The sequence below is a fragment of the Myxocyprinus asiaticus genome, chromosome 7 (genome assembly GCF_019703515.2).
Source record: "Myxocyprinus asiaticus isolate MX2 ecotype Aquarium Trade chromosome 7, UBuf_Myxa_2, whole genome shotgun sequence".
NCBI lineage: Eukaryota > Metazoa > Chordata > Actinopteri > Cypriniformes > Catostomidae > Myxocyprinus > Myxocyprinus asiaticus.
Window position 1 is genome coordinate 17,462,892 of NC_059350.1, and position 9,634 is coordinate 17,472,525.

The window sequence follows — 9,634 nt, forward strand, 5'->3', positions numbered from 1 at the left end:
TCGGAAACATCATTGTAGTTTTTTTGTTTGTTTTGTTTACAATTCTTATGTTTTTTGTCTTGGATGTTGTCTGTCTTATTGTCTACGACAGACAAACACTTTTGGAATTACACACCGTAAACCGGACTTCAAATTCCTCAATGTCGACCCACTGTTTACAAACACGCCAGCGGAGCCCTTTGTCTGGGCGGCCCGGCCGCGAAAGCGCAGAAGGAAAAGGGGAAACAGAGCCGGCGTTCTCATCAGAGTAAGACATCGTGCAAATCGACCCCCGCTACCCAGTATTCTACTGGCAAATGTTCAGTCTCTGGACAACAAGCTCTGCAAGCTGAGAGCGCGGATCTCTTTCCAAGGAGAGACGAGTGACTGTTGCATTATCTGCCTTACAGAAACTTGGATGACTGCGGAGATTCCAGACTCAGCCATGGAACCCGCGGGGTTCTCCGTGCACAGAGCAGACAGAGCGAAAGACCTCTCAGGTAAAAGCACATGTGGTGGTGTATGTTTTATGATCAACAAATCCTGGTGTGATCAGAGGAATGTACATTCTATCAAGTCTTTCTGCTCTCCTGATCTGGAATTTCTCATGCTTCTGTGTCGACCATTCTGGCTACCGAGGGAAATCACAGCGGTCATTATCACAGCTGTGTACATTCCCCCCCACAAGCCGACACAGACCGGGCACTCAAGGAACTGTACGGGATTATAAGCAAGCAGGAAACCGTGCACCCTGAGGCCACGTTCAATGTGACCGGGGACTTTAACAAAGCCGATTTTAAATCAACTGCACCAAAATACCACCAACACATCATTTTAACACACGAGGGGACCGGGTTTTGGACCATTGCTACTCTCCCTTCCGGCATGGCTACAAATCCCTCCCCCGCCCACCATTTGGCAAATCGGACCACTCTTCCATTCTGCTTCTGCCCGCTTACAGGCAGAAACTGAAACAGGAAGCACCCACCCTCAGAACGATCTAGTGTTGGTCAGACGAATCAGACTCTATGCTACAAGTCTGTTTTGATCACACGGACTGGGAGATGTTCCGGTCCGCCTCTGATGACGACATCGCGGTTTACGCTGATAGCATAACATGTTTCATCAGAAAGTGCGTAGAGGATGTTGTTCCGTCCAAAACAATACGGATCTACCCAAACCAGAAACCTTGGCTTAATAGTGATGTTCGCGTGGCACTTAATGCGCGGACCTCCGCTTTTAATTCTGGGAACGCGGAGAAGCATAAACAAGCCAGTTATGCCCTCTAAAAAACTATCAGAGAAACAAAACGCCAGTATAGGAACAAGGTTGAAGGACAGTTTAATGCCACCAACTCTAGAAACATGTGGCAGGGAATTAATATCATCACGGACTTTAAAGGGAATAAAAACTCCGCCGTGACCACCGCTGCCTCTCTCCCGGATGAGCTAAACACTTTTTATGCATGGTTCGAGGGAAATAACACAGCCCTTGCAAAGGGAGCTCTCGCGGCCGAACCTACAGAGGTTAGTTCACTCTCCTTCTCTGTAGCAGATGTAACCCGATCCTTCTGACGGGTGAATATCCGTAAAGCTGCGGGTCCAGATGGCATTCCGGGCCGCGTCATCAGAGCGTGCGCGAACCAACTGGCTGGTGTTTTTACGGACATTTTCAACCTTTCCCTCTCTTTGTCTGTAGTCCCCACATGCTTTAAAACTCCACCATTGTGCCTGTACCAAAGCAATCCAAAATCACTTGCTTAAATGACTGTCATCCTGTTGCTCTGACCGCCATCATCAGCAAATGCTTTGAAAAACTAATCAGAGATTACATCTGCTCTGTGCTGCCTCCATCACTGGACCCATTGCAGTTTGCTTACCGCAACAACAGCTCCACTGATGATGCCATTGCATCTACAATACACACTGCTCTCTCCCACCTGGAAAAAAGGAACACTTATGTGAGAATGCTGTTTGTAGACTACAGCTCAGCATTCAACACCATAGTGCCCTCCAAGCTTAATGAGAAACTCTGGGCTCTGAGCTTAAACAGCTCTCTGTGGAGCTGGATCCTGGACTTCCTGTCAAGCAGATGCCAGGTGGTTAGAATGGGCAGTAACATCTCCTCATCACTGAGCCTCAACACTGGAGCCCCACAGGGCTGTGTTCGTAGCCCACTCCTGTATTCCCTGAACACACATGACTGTGTGGCAACACATAGCTCCAATGCCATCATTAAGTTTGCTGATGATACGACAGCGGTAGGTCTGATCACTGACAATGATGAAACAGCCTACAGAGAGGAGGTGCACACTCTGACACGCTGGTGTCAGGAGCACAACCTCTCCCTCAACGTCAGTAAGACAAAGGAGCTTGTGGTGGACTTCAGGAGAAGAGAAAGAGAACAAAGCCCCATCACCATCATTGGAGCACCAGTGGAGAGAGTCAGCAGCTTCAAGTTCCTGGGTGTCCACATCACTGAGGAACTCACATGGTCTGTCCACATTGAGGCTGTTGTGAAGAAGGCTCATCAGCGCCTCTTCTTAATGAGACGGCTGAGGAAGTTTGGAATGAACTGCCACATCCTCACACGGTTCTACACCAGCACTGTAGAGAGCATCCTGACTGGATGCATCTCCGCCTGGTACGGCAATAGCACCGCCCACAACCGCAAAGCCCTGCAAAGGGTGATGCGAACTGCCAGACACATCATCAGAGGCGAGCTTCCCTCCCTCCAGGACATTTACACCAGGCGGTGTTTGAAAAAAGCTTGGAGGATCATCAGAGACTCCAGCCACCCGAGCCATGGGCTGCTCTCACTGCTACCATCAGGCAGGCGGTATCGCAGCATCAGGACCCGCACCAGCCTACTTCATGACAGCTTCTTCCCTCAAGCAATCAGACTTTTGAACTCTTGATCTCTCACAATCAATATACATCAGCACTGTGCTTTATTAATCTTATTATCTCACACTGGACTGTCATAAATTATATTCTCTTAACAACAAACTGGCAACTGACTATCAACCGACAGCCTGAATGTCAATACAGTACAATACAAACTACTGTACATTTTATATATACTATATATACTATTTATTTATTGTATAATGTGTATTCTATATTGTGTGTATTGTATAATGTACATTGTATGTTATTATTTGTATATTGTGTTGTGTGTAATTATGTGTATATTAGATTTTAAATTGTGTTGTGTAAATTTGATGTTTATTGTAGATTGGTATATGTCTCATCACTGTCACGACTGCTATGTTGCTCGGAACTGCACCCAAGAATTTCACACACCATTGCACTTATGTATATGGTTGTGTGACAATAAAAGTGATTTTATTTTATTTTATTTAACCATGCCTCAGTCCTTCTCCTTCGTCTGTTATTTCATAGACTCATATAGGCTTCATATATGAATTATAATATTAAACAAAACATTATAATGGATTAGAGTAAGGAAGACTACCCTGGGGTTGCTTGAACCAGATACTGAAGCAGTCATTTGGTTTTCGGACGTCACAGACCATGCTTCTGGTTAAAAAATAAAAATAAAGTAATAAAGCTCTGATACAGCGTTTCAATGAAAAATGTGGTTGTTGTGTTTTGGTGGTCAATGTAACATAATTTAAGAAAAGGGGAGGGGATATAATTAGTGGATATTAGGTTTTCTATTAGCCAGTTTCGCATTTGTGCATGGAACTACTTTATTACGCGGCGGATCAGAATCTACCGTTGTTGGTTCAAACCAAATGTTGCGTCCAAGCCTTCGTTAGTAATTCAAAAGTATCACAGCTTGTGCTGTTTCTAACAAGTTATTGGATAAACAAGGATGGATGGATGTGTGTGAGAGAGAGAGAGAGAGAGAGAGAGAGAGAGAGAGAGAGAGAGAGAGAGACGGAACGTGTGCGATCACCTGTTGCCACTCCCAAGCAGAGATGCTGTCAGCTTTTTGAAGATCAGCTTTCTCAGTAGAAAAGTAGCCGTCCAAGAGGGGGTATTTCTCTCTGTTTCGCTGTAGCCGGTGCGCAAGAGTCGATCACTATGGAAACCGCAATGTCCTCCATTTTAAACAGTGTGTCCACTCCAATGTGGAAAGTCCGGTAAGAGGTAAGCGCCTTCAGTTTGTGTAATTAATCAGTCTGTTGTGTCTCTCAGCTGTGATAAGACGTAATGCTGAAGTTGTTCGTTTAAAGCTATTTCCTAACTTTGGTAATAGTAATACAAGCGATCATATAGTGCTGTATGTAAACTGGCTGATGCGGATTCAATTCACGTCACATAGCTGGCTCATATTACACATAAAAATGATATTTTGCCACCACCTGCTGGCTAACCTATGTAATGTCAAAAAATGTCAAACCATAGCTCTTAACACATTTACACTGCTCTTACACTTTAGTTTAAAAGGCAGGAACACAAGCGGAGTGATACACAGTGAAGCGTTGGAGTGCTGATGGTGTCAGACCATCAGTGCTCATGGAATGTCTCTCGTCCAATCAGATTCGAGGACCGGAACTAACTGTTGTATATTAAGACATATTAGATCATAAATACAACTGTAAGTATAATAATAACTGAAAAAATAAACCAGGACCTAAAGATAGTTTAACACAAATCTCATAAACATTTGTTTCATAAAGAACCTACAACAGTGATTTTACTGTATTTTCAGAGTTTGGGCATGATCTTTAAACTTTGCACTGAGTTAAGACATGGTTTTCAAAGGTCTTAGCACAATGACCTATTTCTCATGAAAATAGCAAATTGCGCTTTGCGGCACTTCATTTACATACACTACACCCACTATTTGTGCGCATTCACCCACTATAGCGCAAACACTCCCACCCACGGCCACTCGTGCTTTGCGCTGGAATGAAAATAGCACTAAGAATTAGTACTCAGATGAAAATTAAATAAGACATTGCGCACGGTCGTTGCACGTTGCGCTGCACCTTGCGCCATCACGAAAATAGAGCCCTTGGTCTTGTTTGGTTTGTCTAATTTCATGTTTATTTCCACATTCTTAATTCATAGATTAGGCCTAATATCTACCTACTGTATATTATACATCACAACTGATTTACACTGGCAGCCAGAAGTTTGGAATAATGTACAGATTTTGCTGTTTCGGAAGGAAATTGGTACTTTAATAAAAGGGGTGCAGGCCTTATGGGAAGAATTGCAAATAAAAAGCCACTTGAACTTGAAACAGAAAAACATAAAGAAAAGGTTAGAGTGGGCAAAGAAACACAGACATTGGACAACAGATAATTGGAAAAGAGTGTTATGGATCTTAATGGCATTGAGCTTTTGTGGGATCAGCTAGACTGTAAGGTGCGTGAGAAGTGCCCGACTAGACAGCCACATCTATGGCAAGTGCTACAGGAAGCGTGGGGTGAAATGTCACCTGAGTATCTTGACAAACTGACAGCTAGAATGCCAAGGATCTGCAAAGATCTCGTTGCTGCACGTGGAGGATTTTTTGATGAGAACTCTTTGAAGTAGTTTAAGAAGTTCTGAACCCTTTTTTTCAAATTGTAATAGTAATTTTTCATGTTATTAATGTCCTGACTGTACATTTTGATCAGTTGAATGCCACTTTGGTGAATAAAAGTACCAATTTCTTTCCATAAGAGCAAAATCTGTACATTATTCCAAACTTTTGGCTGCCAGTGTAGTAGCAAGGTCTCCTCTCTCAGGAATTCAAACATTTATAACATCCAGTAAACAATCAAATCTATACCTCAGAGACTAAATCTTTGATTGTGCTTGTGAAAACACTGCATATAGTTCAAAAGTTGAAAGCACAACTAAATAGGTGACTAAAGATCCATCATCTGTTCTACTGAACTCTTTGGAAATACTTTTGCAGCGCTGAGTCTTTTGGCATAATATAACCAGCCGAGCAGTGAGTGATGTAGCATACTACAGAAATATAATCTTTACAAGTGAACTAGTCTGTTGTTTGCAGAAGTCCTCTGTCCTGACTCCATCACGTCATCACCCACAATGGAAATACGTTTGCAGGGCTGAGTCTTTTGGCATTACACTGCCAGCCAAACAGTAAGAGATAATTCCTACTCTGAAATAGTGTTTAAAATTATAATAGTTTTGACCAATGGATTTTTGTTTTTTTGAAGAACACACAACCTCTAAAAGTCACTAACAACATGCATATGAAGTGTGTCTGGAAAAATAAGTAGTTAACAATACTTATGACTTTTTCCAACATTAACTGCACAGGGACTTTTTAAACTGACTTTGAACAATTAAGCAAAAAAAATGAATGCTTTATCAAGAAATATTTAAAACCATACATGTGATATTGCTATTTATAGCACTCTTCTCATCAAATCAAGCCTACCTTGTCTCATTACATGATCCCTGCCGTACTGTTTCTAAATGTTTATAGTATGTGTTCATTAGTTCTGTGCATTTATAGCCCTCCTTTTCTCCATGTCTGTGTCTTGCATTGTTTGGGTATTCTTTGGTTATTTGGTGAGGTCTTTGCATATTTGTTTATTTTTTAAGTGATGAAGTTTTCCAGACCTATACAAAATTACTAATTCAACCATTCTTTCTTTTGGGGGGAATGACTGCTGAGCAACTGCTGTGACACAGCTGGAACTTTACTCAAAGGACAAACCATTTGATGAAATGACCAATAATTTTGGAGTACAAGCATGGTATTTTCATAAATGTATGTGAAAATAAATGTTTCTATACTTTTTAAAAGCACTATACTAAATTGGAAACAAAAATAAAGGCTTGTAGTGCATGTGTTTTGCACCAAATTTATTACTTAATCTGTGCTTGTGCTGCATTGCATATTTATTATTCTGCTGTAAAATGAAATGAAAATCATCTGTGCTAACATTATGTCATTTGCTTCCCTGTCTTTACCTCAGGATCCCACCCCGAGATTACCAGAACCTGCCAGTCCCAGCTTTGGGTCCAACCTCATGCACCACTCCTAAAAAGCGAGGAACACTTTGACCGCTGCCTGCATCATCTTCACCAATGACTGACTGAAGACAACAGATGTGAAACAAGCAGACAGAAGTCATAGAAAGACACACATCCTTGGTACAGGATGCTCCACTAGTCGTCCAACAACAAACTAGTAAGTTTAATATTTTTAGCTGTGGTGATTTTAAAGTGATGAATTAAAGATGCTACTTTTTGTAATGTTTAAGCGTGCTGACAGTGTGCGGTGCATTGCGTGTAGTTCTTATTAGCAAGTAAACTTGAAAAGTTACATCTTAAATTGTCCTCATTATTTAAAGCATTGCTTCTGTACAAATTCACAGCATTCAACAATAAATGTCAGTTTTAGTCATGATCGGACTTTAAATTGCCTGCTGTAAGCAATGTTCCCATTATTATGCATAGTCCAAAGGTTTATTTGTAAGGTGTTGTGGACAGTATTTAGAGTCTGTTGCTGATTCTTTATGTTGTGGTGTCTGACAGAATAATGGATTGCTTTAATAAACTGATGCAGAAGAAAAAAACTGTTTAATGCCGTGAACTACATGTTGCGCACCCACAATGATCTTACATTTACACACTTTTAAAGCACTCTGGTTACATTAGCACACCACTGAGCTTGGGATGCGCATAAGCGGTGTCATGTCCTAGACTGGAGCATCTCTTATTACCTTTTTTCATTTATGTATTAATTTTTTTGTGTGTGTTTATCAGTTTTCTTATTATAGGGCTTCCCTTGGCATCCACATATCCCCCAGAAATACGTCCACTTAGACGTTTAGCCAATTGTTATGTGATATGCATTTTTTTGCATCAGTGCTGTTGCATAATAAGCAAATGTTCAAATAATTGTAAAACTGGTTAACCGCGATTTTTATTTTTTTTCTCAGACGGTAATCTAACCGTCAAAAACTCACACCGCGGCATCCCTACATTGAATAAACTTTATTTATTTATCTATCTTATTTATCCCCCCTATTTATCATTACAACACTTATGGGGTTTCTTTATATATATCTACACTACCGGTCAAAAGTTTTGAAACACTTGACTGAAATGTTTCTCATGATCTTAAAAATCTTTTGATCTGAAGGCGTATGCTTAAATGTTTGAAATTAGTTTTGTAGACAAAAATATAATTGTGCCACCATATTAATTTATTTAATTATAAAACAAAACGTTTTTGAAATTGATGACTTGGACCAAATAATAAAGAAAAGCAGCCAATAAGTGCCCAGCATAGATGGAAACTCCTTCAATACTGTTTAAAAAGCATCCCAGGGTGATACCTCAAGAAGTTGGTTGAGAAAATGTCAAGAGTACATGTCCGCAAATTCTAGGCAAAGGGTGACTACTTTGAAGATGCTAAAATATAACACAGTTATGATTTTATTTTGGATTTTGTTTAGTTACAACATAATTCCCATAGTTCCATTTATGTTATTCCATAGTTTTTATGATTTTACTATTATTCTAAAATGTGAAAAAAAAAAATTTAAATAAAGAATGAGTTAGTGTTTCAAAACTTTTGACCGGTAGTGTGTGTATATAATATATATATATATATATATATATATATATATATATATATATATATATATATATATATATATATTGGCGAAACGAGAAATGTTTAATTTCAAGATCTATAGCTTCGGTTATATACTACTATGTGTAACATATGGTTTAAAAGTCATGAAATGTCATATACAAAGTTACATAAGCATACATCATAAAATGATTTTAAAGGATGTCTACTCAGGCAGTGAATAAAGCACCCATTAATAGATCCCTCAGCCAATGGAATTGCTGTGACATCAGTGGGGACTCCATGCATTCAATAGGTGGAAGTGAGGGTAGAGCCTATATGGTCTTAATAAAGTCACGCCACCTACAGTTTTGGAGTGTAATTTTCTTTTATTAGATGTAATACAAGCTATTTTCACATGGATTTTGATTGGATTTATGTCCACAATATTTAACGACAATACTTTTAAATAAGGTCACTTTTCAATTCGTACAGGCATAAGGTATCATGATGTACAGTGAGCAATATTTTAAACATATTTATTAATCTTGTTTAATGTTAATGAATACAAACACAATAGTTCTTTGTTAGTTCATATTGCATTAACAAATGAGAACATATCCATCTTTTTAATTGAAAAAAATATATGAATAAAAGTTGAAATTAGCATTAACCAAGATTAACAAATGCTGTAAAAAGTATTGTTTATTGATATTCATTTTAACCAATGTAGTTAACTAATGTAACCTTATTGTAAAGTATTTCCCATTTGACTGTTTAATGAGAATATTATTTCCTTCATGTTCGCATTGTTACAAATAGTACTTAAAGACACAGAGTATGGGCATTTAATGTCAAATATACATGTATTTAATCATATAATATTCAAAATAAACATTCAGTACAAAGCTTAGAAAAAATGGAATGTGCATTTCCCTATCTGTCACTCACTCGACGTTGTGTCGATGTAGTGACACTAGGGGTCACCCTTGGGAGCCCCAAACACCTCTGATCTTTGAGAAAAGGCCAATGGGAATTGGCGAGTGGAATTTGCATGCCACTCCCCCTGACATACGGATATAAAAGGAGCTGGCTCGCAACTACTCATTCAGATTTTTTCTTCACCGAG